Source organism: Myotis daubentonii, chromosome 18, assembly GCF_963259705.1.
Source record: "Myotis daubentonii chromosome 18, mMyoDau2.1, whole genome shotgun sequence".
NCBI classification, from domain to species: domain Eukaryota; kingdom Metazoa; phylum Chordata; class Mammalia; order Chiroptera; family Vespertilionidae; genus Myotis; species Myotis daubentonii.
In genome coordinates this window covers 14,845,057-14,861,078 of record NC_081857.1, presented here as the reverse complement: position 1 = coordinate 14,861,078, position 16,022 = coordinate 14,845,057, and positions in this window count along the sequence as shown.

Sequence of the window (16,022 nt, the reverse complement as noted above, 5' to 3'; positions counted from 1 at the left end):
GCCATTTTGGCTTCCAAACTCCAGTCTATCAATTCAATAAGAGCGCCAGGTTCTGTTTGGCTCCCCCATCCCCACAGTGCAGCCTGGACCCTGCCTGCAGCTAGTAAGCTGAAGCAATCATAGGACTGACTTCTTTTTTCTCCTTCTCTCAGGGACCACAGTCCTGTACTGACTATTGTTCCAGGTCATACTTTGTCTAGATTTTTAGTTCTTTAAGGTAAGAGAATAAATTCCTGGAGCCCCTGTTACTTCATCATGGCCAGAAGCAGAAGTTATCTCAATGCAGATTTAACTATATTACATCATGATGTTTTCACTTAACAGTAGACTTTTGTGATTTTTCCATCTTATTGCATAATTTTGGTAAACATAATTTTAAACTGTGTTTACTTTCATTCATTATCAAATAGTAATTGGTTGATTAACTTCTATGCTCCAGGCTCTGGATAAAGCAGTGAACAGAACAGGTAAGATGGTCACCCTCGGGAGTTTTTACTCGGGTGGACAGAAGACTGGTAAAAGATAAGAAATAAATGAGCAAATCATAGAGCAACAAGAGCCATAAAACAGGGTGATATGTTGGAGAGTGACAAAGGCAGCTATTGAAGATGGGGGTTTAGGGAAGTCCTCTCTGAAGGGATACTATGAGGTCTAAGTCCTGAGTGATTTAGTGCAGCCTAGTGCAGAGTGTTCTAGGCAGAGAGAACGTAAGTGTAAGAGCCCTAGGAAAGTAGCAAGCTTGGCATGTTGGAGGAACAGAGAGGAGACCAGTTTGATTAGAGTAGAATGAGCAAGGGGGCAGAGTGTTACCAGATAAAATCAGAGAGGTAGACAAGGGCCAAGACTTTGGGGCAAAGAATGCCATACAAGTACGAAATTTATTTACTTAATTGCACTATTACATCATTGACTTACTCCTATCCTGTTAAAACTTTACATTTTTGTATTTTAAATGTTTTATAGTAAATGACACAAAATTTATAAAAAATGGCGTGTGTGTGTGTGTGTGTGTGTGTGTTCTATACTTAGACTTATTTCAATATGGCAGAATTCCAGGGTTGGACTTAAGAGTCAGCGAGCGGGTATATAGCAGAGGCTGTTGGTGCACCTGGGATTCATTTACAGTCAGGAGTGTCCCTCCTCTAGTGGCTGCAGGTGCTGCTGACGACTCACAACTTGGGCCACTGGAGCCACCTCCCACACACCTGGGAAGGACACCCCTACACTGCCTACAGCCAGTGACTGAATCTCCTTGCCTCAATGCAGGATAAACTCTGTGGTGCCATTTATATTCCAGAGCTCCCAGGACCAGGTGGAGGCCACATTTCTCCTGAAGCCACATTCCTGCTTACCTTCTTTCCCTGCTGCTCCTCTCCCTCCCTTTCAGAATTCTTCTAGAACCGTGCCCCCAAAAGTCACCTGCACAAGAACCCTCACATCTGACTCTTCCTCTAGGTTGCCCACCTATGGCAGGATATAAACTGTTTGAAGATCCCTGATTTACTAAATCCTTATTGAGAATTCTATTTTTAGAAACACCATGTCCACTGGAGACAACCTGAATTTTGCCCAGTTACCATAAAGTGTAGGGAGCACTTGGCGGTGACAAGATTAACTAAAGGTCCTGAAGTGAAGGCCTGAATGTAGCTGATGGCTACAGGTAGAATGAGGATTAACAATCCACTGGGTTTGGACTGGTTAAGAACACAAATTTGTGAAGACTTAGAGCCAGACTTAAGCTCAAATGAGAGTGGGCCATCTGAGAAAATCCAGGTGAACCTGTTGCTCATGTTCTCAGCAACCATGAGAGCCTGCAGGTTACCTCGTTGGTCCCAGAGTGCATATCTCATTTTCCTCTAAAGAAGTCTGCCATTTGATCCCAGAGGCCCTGTGGCTTTAAGATAAAAAGACCAGAGAACAGAGACACCAGAGCAAGGGGTGAGAGCCACAGTTAAAAGAAAGAAGGGGACAAATTGAGAGATGAGAACGTGGCCTCAGATCAGGGGAGGAAAACTTAGGGCATCCTGACACTTCTATCATGGTTCTTTCTTTCTCCTCCTCTGCACAAGAAGAAGATAGTCAAATGAGAAAGCTAAAGATCAGCAGTGACTATCACACACACACACACACGCACACACACACACACACACACACACACACACACACACACACCCTACTCTTCCCTGCTCTCCTATCTTCCCACAACCTTTGAAGAAAGGATCTTAGATAAGGGAGCCTGGGCAGTGTTTGGAAGCACCCTCTTATTCAGAGTCTGGACAGATTCCAACCTGGCTTCCAAAGTAGATGGTAATATTACTGTCAAGCATTTCTGAAGAGGCTGAGATCTATAATCATTAACAAATTTAACCAACTGTCAGGAAAATGAGAGAAGACTACGTGCAGAAAGGCAGTCTCACTATGGATTCTTGTGCTATCACTACCTACATCAGAATGAGAACAGCAATCAAGTACATTCCTGAATATACCTCTTACATGCTGAACACACAGTCCTTCAATCGCAAAGGAGGCATGGCCCTTGAGTTGCATTTTCAAGACTGTGGATGAGTCTCACTGAGCCAGTCATTGTTAATGACTGAGATTTGCACAGAACTTTACAGCTTCCAAAATACTTTAATAAATATTAGTATTTACCTGCCACTCGTCTAGAAGGCCACTAACCTTATTGTTGCTTTAACTTTTTCACATGAGTATATTGAGGGTCAGAGTATTTAAATAACTTGCCCAAGATCCCATAGCCAACAAGAGGCAATCCTTTTCCTCTGAGTCCAGATCCTGTACGGTTCACCCTCTACCAGCCTGCCTTGTCCCCTTCTCTACTCATTGGAGTATTTTTGTGTCCTGACGTTCAGGGCTGAGTTCTAAATTCCTGGAAAGGGCTATAGGGAGTGGGTCATCTGTAGGCTCCTGAAAGCATACACACACACACACTCTCTCTCTCTCTTAAGGGGACCTTACTACACTTATATCCCACCATTCTTTATATTAGGGTACAGTTCCCAACTTCCTGGACATAAGCAGCATTTCTTTCTCTGCCTGATAGGCTCCTCTGTTGCTCCCAACATGGCAGGCCTTCTCCATACCAATGAAAATATGGTCAGATGTGTGCCTTCATCAGGGAGCAAAAGCACTGAGCCCTTGAAACCCCCAGGGCATGTGGAAAGTGAATGGGACATCTTTGGCCAATGTCAATGTAGAACACATGTTTTTTGGTGGGGTTTATTTTTTTAGATATGTTTTTATTGATTTCAGAGAGGAAGGGAAAGGGAGCGAGAGAGAGACAGAAACATCAGTGATGAGAGACAATCATCCATCGGCTGTCTCCTGCACACCCGCTACTGGGGATCAAGCCTGAAACCCGGGCATGTACCCTGACCAAGAATCGAACCGTGACCTCCTGGTTCATAGGCCAATACTCAACCACTGAGCCACACTGACCAGGTGAACACATTATTTTATAAAATGCCCCACTGTCTCCCCTCCTCCCACCCACCCCCTGTACTCCACCTCCAGAGCTGTCTATCTAATTAACCTGGGATGATGGAATGCCATTTCTTTCTCTCATTACCCTAAATTAAAACATCATTAGGAAGGTAAATGCTCTGCTAAAACAAACAAATCCCCTAACACATACCAGAGACAAATTTAAATTATTTTAAGATAATCTGTGCCTTTGGATCATCCAAGTAAGTATGGCAGGAGTAACTAAGAACTGACACAAAAAGAAACTCAACTGAAGCCCAAAGCCAACTCACAGACCAGGTGTAAAGCCTGCTGTGGGAGGGAGGCTACAGTGAGAGCATCTGGGAGAGTGTGTCATGCCGAGGCACAGAGGCTCATGGTGGTAGTCATTTCAGCATTTGTGAGCTGTGACTCATAGCAGAGCATGCTGCATTGTGGGGATAGACCCAGCTGCGGATTGGATGGCTTCCCAAGGCAGAGTCGCTGAACAGGCCCGGGGAGCTCGTTAATCCTCACCAGGGTGTGATTACTGTTGCCAACTGAAGCCCTCACTGAGCACAAATGCCCTGCTGAGATTCCCAGGCTAGGACGTGTGGGGACAAGACTGTCCACAAGAGGTTATGGAACAGCCTCTAGACTGAAGGCCCCCTTCCCCTGCTCACAGGAATGGAGGCAGCTTAGTCTAGAGAGGAGAGGGCTGGGGCTATGATGGGGCACAGGGGCAAGACCAGAGGAGGACGGATGGCTTGACCCCAGCCCCCCAGAGAAGTCATGCCTACCATTCCTTGGCACCACAGAAGTGGGCTAAACAGCCATGCCTGTGCCTGCGGTCTGTTGGCTAATCTAAGAGGTCCCCTGAGGGTGATTAGAGCTAGAAGATTCTGCTTCTCTGGTCAGCAACATTGAGCACTGACTGTGAAGAGCCTTGCCTCTATTTTGGAAGCAACGAGGCAGAGATGCAAGGAAAAGAGGAGGCAGTTCCCCTAGGAGCTGCTGCGGTAACGCGAGAGTTCTGGGTCAAAGACCCAGGAGGTAAGCATTTAGAAGCAGGCCATGGAGGTGCTCTGTGAACTAGAGGGCCCGTAAGTTCCTCCCATTCCTAACACTCTGTGGTCCAGTATATAAGAGGGGACTGGATAAACACATTGAGAAGATGCAAATGCTAAGCAACAGGACCTACAGTGATGGAGTCAAACCTCGACTTTCTGCCTTGAGCATGATATTTATAGGTTGTGGTCCACAGTCAGGCCCCAGGCCACTGACAGCAGGGCCCAAGACTGGACACATCCTACATAGGGTGTGGGTGTGAGAAGACAGATGATTCTCACCAAAATGTCAGAAAGGTGTTCATAGAACAGATTGGAAGTAAAAAAAACTCTATAAAAAGAACCCCCTTTTTGAATGAAACCTTACCATTTGCCGAAGCATGGATGGGCCTAGCAGGGGTGGGCAAACTTTTTGACTCCAGGGCCCCAATGGGTTCTTAAACTGGACCGGAGGGCCGGAACAAAAGCATGGATGGAGTGTTTGTGTGAACTAATATAAATTCAAAGTAAACATCATTACATAAAAGGGTACGGTCTTTTTTTTTTTTTTTTTAGTTTTATTCATTTCAAACGGGCGGATCTGGCCCGCGGGCCATAGTTTGCCCACGGCTGGCCTAGAGGGTATTATGCTCAGTCAGTCAGAAAAGGACAAGTACCATATGATTTCACTTATATGTGGAAGCTAAAGAACAAAATTAACACAGCATGAAGGCTGAGGGGTGGTGTCTTGGCCCTGTGGTGTGTCTCCTTGGCATTGAGAAATGAAAAATAATTTCCAAAGGGGAAATATTACTTAAGATAATGTGAACAAACTTCCAGCAGAGATTTCTTCTCACTTTTCAGTATTATTTGTGTGTCCGTGTATGTCAGGGCATAAACGTGTCAAACAATAAAGAAGAATCAAAAGTCATGGATCCCAGCTCCAGTTTTTATTACCCGAGAGAAACCTTGGGCAAATCCTTTAATCTTGTTGAGCCTCAATGATATCATCTATAAAATGGGAGACCAATGCCTGTCTCAAAGGGTTGTGGTTAGGGTCAAATAAAGTAATAAATGTAAAAGCCCTTAGTGACTGGAGGCAAAAGTGATACAACGAACATGGCAAGTGTTCATTGATCATATGCTTGAAGCATCTATAATTACTGGGTTGACTTCCTAGGCTCTCCAATGATATCTTGACATCTGCGCCTGCCTCTTCTTCTCTGCTCATTCAATCCCTACCTCAGTCCCACCCCTCCATGAGGTCAAAAGAATTGAGACACTAGTGTTCACTCCATTGTGCCTGGTGCAGGTCAGCTGTTCCTGAATGGTCATTAAGGGCTTTTAGGGACAGAAGTGATTATTATTTTTTGCGGGTGTAAGTGTGGGGAGCCTTTCTCTGCTTGCTTTGCAAACCCTCTTAAGGCTTGTGTCGCTTCCACCTTTCCCTCAACAAGTATAACAAAGGAAGATGAGAAAAGATTCATGGAATAAGATGATGCATAGCCTGCAAATTGTCCCACCCACAAAACTTCCATAAATTGTCAAGGACCAGCTATGAAAGCCAGTTGGAGACACAACCCAGCCATCTGTCTGAATGTAAGTTTGCTATTAGGTGCTCATCCTGTCTTGGGCATAAACTCTCTTGTCCTATCAATTTTGTTTTATTAAAAAAACTAAAACCATTTTCTAACTGTAGAATATTTGGAAAATAAAGGAAATGATAAAGAAGAAAAAAAAGAATTATCCATAATTTCACTGCTGCAAACATCTTGGATATATTGCCTTTCAGTGTTCTCCTGGCCACAAAATGTAGGTGATGTGAAAATAGTTTCGTTTTCACTTACTGTTAGGACATGAAAAGTTCCCATAAAGATAAAATCCTCAGAAAAACATGGATTTTCACAGCTGCATAATGTCTATTATACAGATGAATCATAAGCTATTTCACTTATTCCCTATTGTTCAACATTTAGGCTGTCTTTATTTTTTTCCATTAAAAATAACAATGCTATTAATATCCTCATAAATAAGTGTCCAGGTCTCTGATTATTTCCTTAATATAAGTTACTAGAAATAGAACTACTGGGTCAGAAGAGTAGGAACATTTTTGAAATTCTTGATATATGGTGTTAAATTGCCTTCAAGAAAATGTGTATCACTTTACTTTCCACTAATAGTGTAGAATAGTACTCCACCACACCCTCACAAGGGCCGCATATCATCTCTATTTTAATCTTTGCTATTTTAACAAGTGAAAAATGGATTTACTTTATTTTTATGTTGCTATCCCATCCTGTCATTCCAGGATCTGCTTCCACAGTGAGCCCAGAACACCATTCCCCTTGAGCACTTTGGCCCAAATGTGGGATTTGAGTCAATGGCCTTATCTATGATGACTTAGTTCTCAGGCCCCACTGCTTAGTATCATGCCTCCCCCAGAGCCACCCCCGACCATCAAACGACTGAAATCCAACCTGGAACAAGGTTCAGACTGTTTCTCATAGGCTATACTGTTCAATCTGTGTGTAAATCAGTGGATGTAAATGGGCACATGGAGAGAAGGGACTTGCCTAACTGTTCTTATCAAAGGCATCTGAGCACCATCTCCTGCTCAGACAGCACGCCTGGCTTTGTTGAAGTACTTGGGCTTTATTCTGTAGGCAAAGAGGGTCCAATAAAGTTTTTATGAAGTATATTAGTATACTAATTGCACTATACCAATACATGTCTTCCTGTGATGGGGAGGAAAGGTGGTGAGTAGGTGTAAATGCAATAATTTGTAGGTTTGGAGACAGGTACGAGTAGAGGAAGTTCATGGCTAAAGTCTTGACATCTATTAATGAAGCCAGCAAGGCTGTCTTCTGAGCAGGGAGGTTTTGAATAGTCACCATAGGGAATGGAAGAGGAAACTGACACACAGAGACATTGCCAGTGGCAATGAGCACCTGGCTTTGGATGGGACTCTACTGTGGCCCTGACCTATGTCACCTCCAGTGTAGCAGATGTATTCACTGTTCTGCCACACAGTCTGGTGCCCTTGTGGCTTATTCTGGAATCTTGACTGCGTGGCTTTCCACATGAATTCCACTCCTTCTCCCTCTTATTTACAGAAATCCTACTCAATTGGCAAGGCCCAGCTCAGGTTTGTTTATTCACTTATTTAGGTAATAACTCATCAGTCTCCAGTTGGTCTCTCAGAACCCCATTGCTTCTGGGTTCAGACAAAAGTCTGAACTTGCAAAAGTTCCATCTATGCTGTTTCTCTTTGATACCTGTGCTGTTTGATCACGAGTCATTTCAGGACAGAGGCTTGCCTTGAAGGCTGACTTCCTGATGATTTTTGATTGGGGGCCAGTATTATATTCAGTCTGTGTATGAGTGTACATGTGCTTCCTTTACTTCTGTTATTAGGGGTTTAATTTACTGGAGGGGAAGCACCTGTAATCCCTGTTTGGAAAAATGTCCATTTAATGACAATTCTCCCGGATGTGACCCACTCGACAGTAAAAGTTCCAATGGAACCAGGTCTCACTACAGACCAGTTCATGTGTAGATATAATCAGATGTTTGGCTGGCTAGTTGGAAATGTCTGGGTTCTCCAGAGAGCTTAGCTCCCACCATGCCCATTCTCTGACTTTATCAAGATCGCCAGTGCTTCCACTCCTCCATTTTTTAAAAAACTAATTCAGCACACCTCTTGGCATATTTTCCTTCTATATCCTTCCTGAAACACATGGCATATCCTCTGGCATTCTTAGCATCCAAGATCCCTGATTTTCCCGTCATATTTTCTTAGAAATCACTAACCTTGGATCAATGCAGCCATCATGTCTGCTTCTATGTCAGGGATACTGAGCCCCTTTCATCAGGGTCTAAGTCTTGACCAGAAGAGATTAGAGGGGCTGAAGAAGAAGGATTTAGCCCTGATGTCACTGGTGGTAATCAGTGGGACTGTAGGACCAAGGACTGGTCCCAGTGTAGCCAGAACACTGGTAATATACAGGGGGAGCAAATATGTAGTTAAGCAAGTATATAATATAATGAAGATAATGAAAGCCATTTTTCTCACTATTAGTGAAGGAAGTTACAAATATAGAAAGGAGACAGCTAAAATAAACCATATATATATATATATATATATATATATATATATATATATATATATATATAATTTATTTATTTATCCTAGCTCTGTCCACTGAAGCACAAGGATCTAGAAGCAGTGAATGACATCCCAGTAGCAATGAGCACTCTGATTATTCAAATCCTGGTTTATGAATATCACCTTCTACTAACATGAATCAAGGCTCTTTAGAGAAATTATTTCAGAGCAAGAGTAGGGAAGTATAAGATGAGCCTAGAGTCTGTTACCAAAAGTAACAAAGTACTCAAAGAATGATGGAGACATACCAAAAAGTACACAGGAGATAACTTGAAGGGATTCCTACTGGCCAAATGTGGGACAATTTAAAGATTAAAAAAAAGATAGTAATAGATTAAAAGTCACTGAACAAAATTAAAATCCATGAGTCCATACAACTGACTTTAAAATTTAACAATTTGTGGAACTTATAACATATGTAGAAATAATTAAATGTATTACAACAATAACACAAAAGCCAGAAAAGGGATAAATATATTATTGTATATTTCTTAACCTAAACCTAAAATTATATAATATTACTAGGGGCCCGGTGCACGAAATTCGTGCACTGGGTGTGGGGGGGGGGGGTGTCCTTCAGCCCAGCCTGCCCCCTCTCACATACTGGGAGCCCTCAGGCGTTGACCCCCATCACCCTCCAATCGCAGGATAGGCCCCTTGCCCAGGCCTGACGCCTCTGACAGAGGTGTCAGGCCTGGACAGGGGACCCTCATTTCCCCCCATCACTGGTTCTGCCCCCAGCCCAGGCCTGATGCCTCTGGCCCAGGCATTAGGCCTGGGCAGGGGACCCCCAGACCCCTCCGATTGCTGGCTCTGCCCCTTGCCCAGGCCTGATGCCTCAGCCAGAGGCGTAGACCCCCATCACCCTCTGATCACCTGATCGGCCCCTTGCCCAGGCCTGACGCCTCTGCCAGAGGTGTCAGGCTTGGACAGGGGACCCCCATCTCCCCCTGATCACTGGCTCTGGCCCCCGCCCAGGCCTGAGGCCTCTGGCCCAGGAATCATGCCTGGGCAGGGGACCCCCATCTCCCTCTGATCGCTTGCTCCACCCCCCGCCCAAGCCTGACGCCTCTGACCCAGGCTTCAGGCCTGGGCAAGGGGACCATCATATCCCCCCAATCCCCGGCTCAACCCCCCCGCCCAGGCCTGATGCCTCGGCTAGAGGAGTTGACCCTCATCACCCTCCAATCACCAATCACCGGATCGGCCCCTTGACCAGGCCTGAGGCCTCCGGAAGAGGTGTCAGGCCTGGGCAAGGGACCCCCAGCTCCCCGCGGTTGCAGGCTCCGCCCCTGCCCAGGCCTAACGCCTCTGGCTGAGGCGTCCGGCCCGGGCAGCGGGGACCCGCAGCTCCAGCGGCCCCACGATCGTGGGCTCCGCTTTAGGCCCAGGCAAGGGACCCCTAGCTCCCGGGACTGCCAGCTTCGACCGTGTCCAGCTCCCATCGCTGGCTCCACCCCTACTTCCTGCTATCACTGGCCAGGGCGGAAAAGGCACCTGATTCTCTGATCATGGCTGGGGGGCAGGGCAAAGGCAGCCCCAGGGCCGCCTTTGCCCTGCCCCCCAGCTCTTAGCTTCCCCCTGGGTTTCCGATCACTGTCAATGGCAGGGGGCTTCTTCCTGCTTTCCCTTTCGCCTCCCTGCATTGTGCCTACATATGCAAATTAACCGCCATCTTGTTGGCAGTTAACTGCCAATCTTAGTTGGCAGTTAACTGCCAATCTTAGTTGGCAGTTAACTGCCAATCTTAGTTGGCAGTTAACTGCCAATCATAGTTGGCAGTTAATTTGCATATAGCCCTGATTAGCCAATGAAAAGGGTATCGTCGTACGCCAATTACCATTTTTCTCTTTTATTAGTGTAGATAATCTTATTTCAAGATAAACCTGTGATAAGTTATGAATGCATATAATTTCCAAAGCAAGCATAAAATTATCAAACAAAAATGAATAGCTGAAATACCAATAGAGAAAATAAAATGAAACACTAAAAAAATTTTTTTTTCTTAATGCGAAAGAAAGCAAGAAAGGAGATAAAAAGGAACAGAGAATAGAAGGGCTAAATTGAAAATAAACAGTGAGATTTAAATCCAGCTGTATCAATAATTATACTAAATATAAATGGTTTAAACACTACAATTAAAAGGGAGGCTAGATAAATAGGATGATTTAGGAAGGTCTCACTATGATGGTAACAATTGAGCAAATATTTGAAAGAAAGGAGGGAGAAAGACATGCAGATAATTAGGGTCAGAGTGATCTAGAGGCACGAGCATATGCAAGACCGAACCTGACCATTTTAGAGAAGAGAATGAATTAGCAGACACTGCTCAGAGATGAGGCTGCTTGGATTCTCAATGACTGAAATTTCCAAGAATATGATTAGTGCAGATTCTCAACTATGCCTTTTCTGAGCATATTTGTTCACTATATTATACGACAAGTCCCATTTGGAGAAACTGCCCAGTCTAGCCTTCAAAGTTTATAGAATTAGGGATTGGAAGATATTTTAAAGGTCATCCTGCTCCAACCTCATACCCATGGCAAGGATGACAGATGAGTTGAAGTTACATCCAAATGGAAAGGATTTCACACCTCCTAGGGCCAACTTTTCAACTGATGGGAGGCTAGATCTATTAGAAAGATTTTTCTTCTGCGGGGGAACAAACCTACCTCACTGTAGTTGAGTTTTTTCGGCATCTAAGCAACCCTGATGTCTTACTACAACCAATGGATGAGACACAGAGTGCAAGAGTTTCAACTTGACCATAAGTTTCTTAGCTTTCACCACCTTCATAGACTTGTCAAATGATTTAGGTTTCACAACTTAAACCCTTGGTCTTCACTAAACCTTCTCAATATCTTCTGTCAAGAGGCTTCCTGAACTTTTGAAGGGAAAGTAAACCAAAGGGGCGTTTGTTTTCCATCAGTGAAAGCAAAGCGCCTTGCAGAGGCCAGCTGGTCTATTTTTGTCTGTGGGTCATGGGTGGCTGCCAAGAATGAGCAGAGGTGTTTGTCTGTGGTAAAGACCAGCGACAGGGGTTGGTGGAGGTGGTTATTGATGCAGGAGATGGAAGGCTCGTGAACGGGATTTAGAACCTGGGAGTCTTATTGAAATGATCCTAGCTCTACCTTCAAGCTCAGACCTCTCATTCTCCTTCTCACATGCATTCTCAGATCTGTGGGCTCAGGATGGAGAAGGGATTCATTCCTCTCCTAACAGGAAGTAGATAGCAAGCCCTTGGTTGGGCCATGTCTAGTAATAGCCTTGTCTTACTGTATAATGCTCTGATTGTTGGTACCCTGAGTCTGAAGTGTCCCTTCCCCCACCCTCACTGCTTTAGCTGGATGCAAAAAAGGCTGGGGTTGGAGGACATAACCATCTGAGGTAGCACAAAACATCAAAGAAATCAAGTTCATCCAAGGATATGGGGACTGGCTCAGATTCAAAGACTGAATGTAGTATGGAGAAGGACCAAATTCCACAGGCCCCAACACCTTGGGATCTCAGTCACGAATTTAGGACCAGATTGAGCTGGGGTTAAATGAAAGCAGTTCAAGAATAAGCCAAATTTGCACTTTCTTTAAGGGCCCATCTGTATTCAATACATGAATGAGTGCGATTTCAGGATAACTATTTAAAAAACAGAGATTTTAAAATATAGGTTAAAATACAGATTTCTGGGCCCTGCTCTTAGAAATTCTGATTCAGTCAGTCTGAGGGGGACCCAGAAGCTGTCTTTTGCAAACTTCCCAGATGAGTCTGGACTTGATTACCTCCCTGCCCAGTCTTAGAAGCGGTCAGGGCTGCTGTGGGGAGTAACTGAGCTTATGTTAAAGAGTGCTTAACATAGCACCTGGTAGTCAGTGATCACTCAATAAAAGTCAATTGTTCTTATTATCTCTGGTTAAAATCATATGATGTGCCTGAATTGTATGACTCACTGGACCATGCAATTATAATCCTTGAAGACAGTGGAATTAGTTCAACCTCCTACCACCACTAATCCCTGGTCTCTCTCCTCCTCCAGGCAACTTCCTGTTTGGCCCCATTGGGTTGTCACTTGGTGCCAGTCTTACTTTCCTGGGTTTTCTTTCTATGCTTTTGGCAAGATCCGGAGCAGGTGTAATCCCCTTTGTTTGTTTAGAAATGCTCTTAACCAGTTGAGAGGAGTTGGGCCTCCTACTTAGTGTTTTGGTGGTTTCTTTCCATTCCTTTGTGGTTGTGTTTATGATTGTGGTACAGCTACTTGGAACTGAGATGTAGTTTCTTTGGAGACTATGGTACTCTGTAGACACAGTGTGAAATTTCTTGGAGGGTCCCCAGAATGTAATACAATATGCTCTACTGGGTCTAGAACTACCCAGAGTGGATAGGACCCTCTGTTATAACTAGAACTAGGGTAAATGCAGGATTCACTACTTCATTCATTTATTGAGTTAATGTTTATGAGCATTTTTAAAAAATATCTTTATTGTTTTCAGAGAGGAAGGGAGAGGAAGAGATAGATAGAAACATCAATGATGAGAGAGAATCATTGATTGGCTGCCTCCTGCACGCCCCCTACTGGGTATCAAGCCTGCAACCCAGGCATGTGCCCTTGACCAGAATCGAACCTGGGACTCTTCAGTCCGCAGGCTGATGCTCTATCCACTGAGCAAAACCAGCTTATGAGCACTTTTAATGTGCTCAACACTATACTAACACTGGGAAGAAAAAGAAGGTCCTACCATTTGAGTCTAAATCCTCTTTGTCCCTTCCCAGTCCTTTGATTACAACACTGCCAAGTGGGTGATGAGTTACATTTGAGGTATCTGTGCTGTGTCCTTCCACGATACTTATTTAAAGCAAAAAGGTAGATTCATTTGGCCAGATAAGTAGAATGACCAGGAGATTTATCCAAATCAGGATACTTTTGAGAGTGGAAAGGGATTCTATTGATAATTATACAAGACAGAAGGTATAAACCAGAACTTAGGCAAATGGGGACATGACTATACCAGTGATTTTCAACTGGTGTGCCGGAAGAAATTTTAAAACATGCAAAGTCTGACTATTTAGTCAGGGCACTGACCTCTTTTCCTTTAGATTGTTAAATTTTTTAAAAATGACAACAGCTAATACAATAATAGCTGTCCGGTGTGACTGAATCAAAATTATACCTAATTTTTTGTCAGATCGGCAATCTATATATATTTTTGGTGTGCCACAGAATTTTAATAATTAGCTTATGTGTACCATCAGATGAAAAAGGTTAAGAAATCACTGGATTATATTGATAAAGGAAGATTTTTAGTTGAAAAGAGCATGATGTATAACGATATATCTAGCATGATTCCAATTGTGTGTGTGTGTGTGTGTGTGTGTGTTTAAATACATTCTCATAATTATGTAGTTATAAATGCTTTTTTTAAGCATAAAACTATATAAGGAGCTGATTGGTCATGCTAGGAAACAGAATAACTTCACACTAGGTACTTATATTAATTTTATATTCTATACTACATACTTCAATTCCTTTTACAGTAAAAACCCAGAGTTGACCAATTACATATATTACTTTCATAATACAAGTGCAAATTCAAATAAAGTCATGGAAAGCCAAACACATTTTACTTAGGAGTTTGCTCTCAGTCTTCCTCTGGTTCTTAGGTCAGCTCCCTCACCAGTCTCTTCCCTCTCAGCCCCGGCCTCATGTCCTCACATACTCAACAGTTGCAACAGGAGGTGATGGGAAAACAAAATATAGTAAATAAATAAACACATCAATATTACATAGGATAAAAGTCCCTCCAGGTTTCCAATGGGAACAATTATAAAAGTAGAGGCTCACTTTTCCAGAGAAGGGTCTCTTTAAAGCTGCAAACGCTCTACTCAGAGTAGATAGGAGGAAACAGGTGCCCACTGGTAGAAAATAGTTTTCCTCTATATTCCAAAACCTACTGCAGGACAGTAAATCATTCCTCCCACTCCTTTTTTCCTTCTGCACTGGGAAAGGTGCACATTTTAAAGCTTTCCTCCTCTAGATGATAAGTGCCTTCCAAGAAGGGAAGGGTTGAATTTAGGTCAGTCGTCCACCCACTTCCTGAGAAAAGGTCACTTCCTCGGTCCTTATTGTGGACCCCGCCTGGAAGCAAGGATTGTTCTTTGGCTTGGTGGTTTGGTCAAATGGCCCTAGAGGGGTCAAGTTTGTCTGAAGAACTATCGATTTCCATGAATTTTTGTCACCCTGGAAATTCTCTTTCCGGGAAAAGGAGAGGCCAAAACAACTAGTTCAAAAGATTGAGAGGATGTAGGTAATTTGTTTTCCTGAACGACTCTTTAATAAAAAGAATCCCTGTCAGCCCTATCCGGTTTGGCTCCGAAGATAGAGTGTCAGCCTGCAGACTGAAGGGTCCTAGGCTCAATTCTGGTGAAGGCCACATGCCTGGGTTGTGGGCTTGATCCCCAGTAGGGGGCATGCAGGAGGCAGCTGATCAATGATTCTCTCTCATCATTGATGTTTCTATCTCTCTCTCCCTCTCCCTTCCTCTCTCTAAAATCAATAAAAATATTTTTTTTAAATTGACATGAGACAGATTAACAAGAGAAAATAATCAAATTTAATTACATATGTTACGTACGTATGGGAACTTCCACATACATAAGAGTCAGAGACTCCACATATATGAGAGGTTCAGGACAGAGAGTTAAAATGAGGTATGTATGGCATGTTGAGCAGAAGATGACGTATGGTGCCTTGGGGTTTCAGAGAGGAGGAAAGTCATTGTACTTAGATAAGAAGAGCAAATGTTCAGTAAGTTTATCCTACATATAGATAGGTCAAAAAGGTTATCTCTGATTACCTCTGGTCATGAGCAAGGCCCCTAATTTAAATCCTTTTAGGTAGTTAACAGAGAGAAAGAGGGTGCAAAAGTTTCTCTTGAGCCCAGAGTCTCAAGTTGCCTTAGCTTAAAATAATCTGAATCCCACAGAGGCACATCTTGGGGTGACTCATTCTAAAACCCTACAGAGAGGTACCCTTCTAGTCCTATCTCTTTCACGAAGATTTTCCTAAGCACTGATAATATGCAAAAAATATTCTAGATTAAAAAAATTTAAAAACAATGTGCAAAGGACTATTACTATCATCCTATATAATAAAGAGCTAATATGCAAATGGCCATCATGCCCTCACACCCTCATGCCATAACGGCTCAGACATTCAACACTGGGGATAGGGGAATGGGGACCAGCCAGGCACAAATGAACTTGCAAGAGAGGAATGGGAACCAGCCAGGCTGTGGTCCAGGAAAGGGACATGCCGCACACCCCACGGTCCTGGGTGCCAGCAGCTGTGCCTGAGCCTGCAG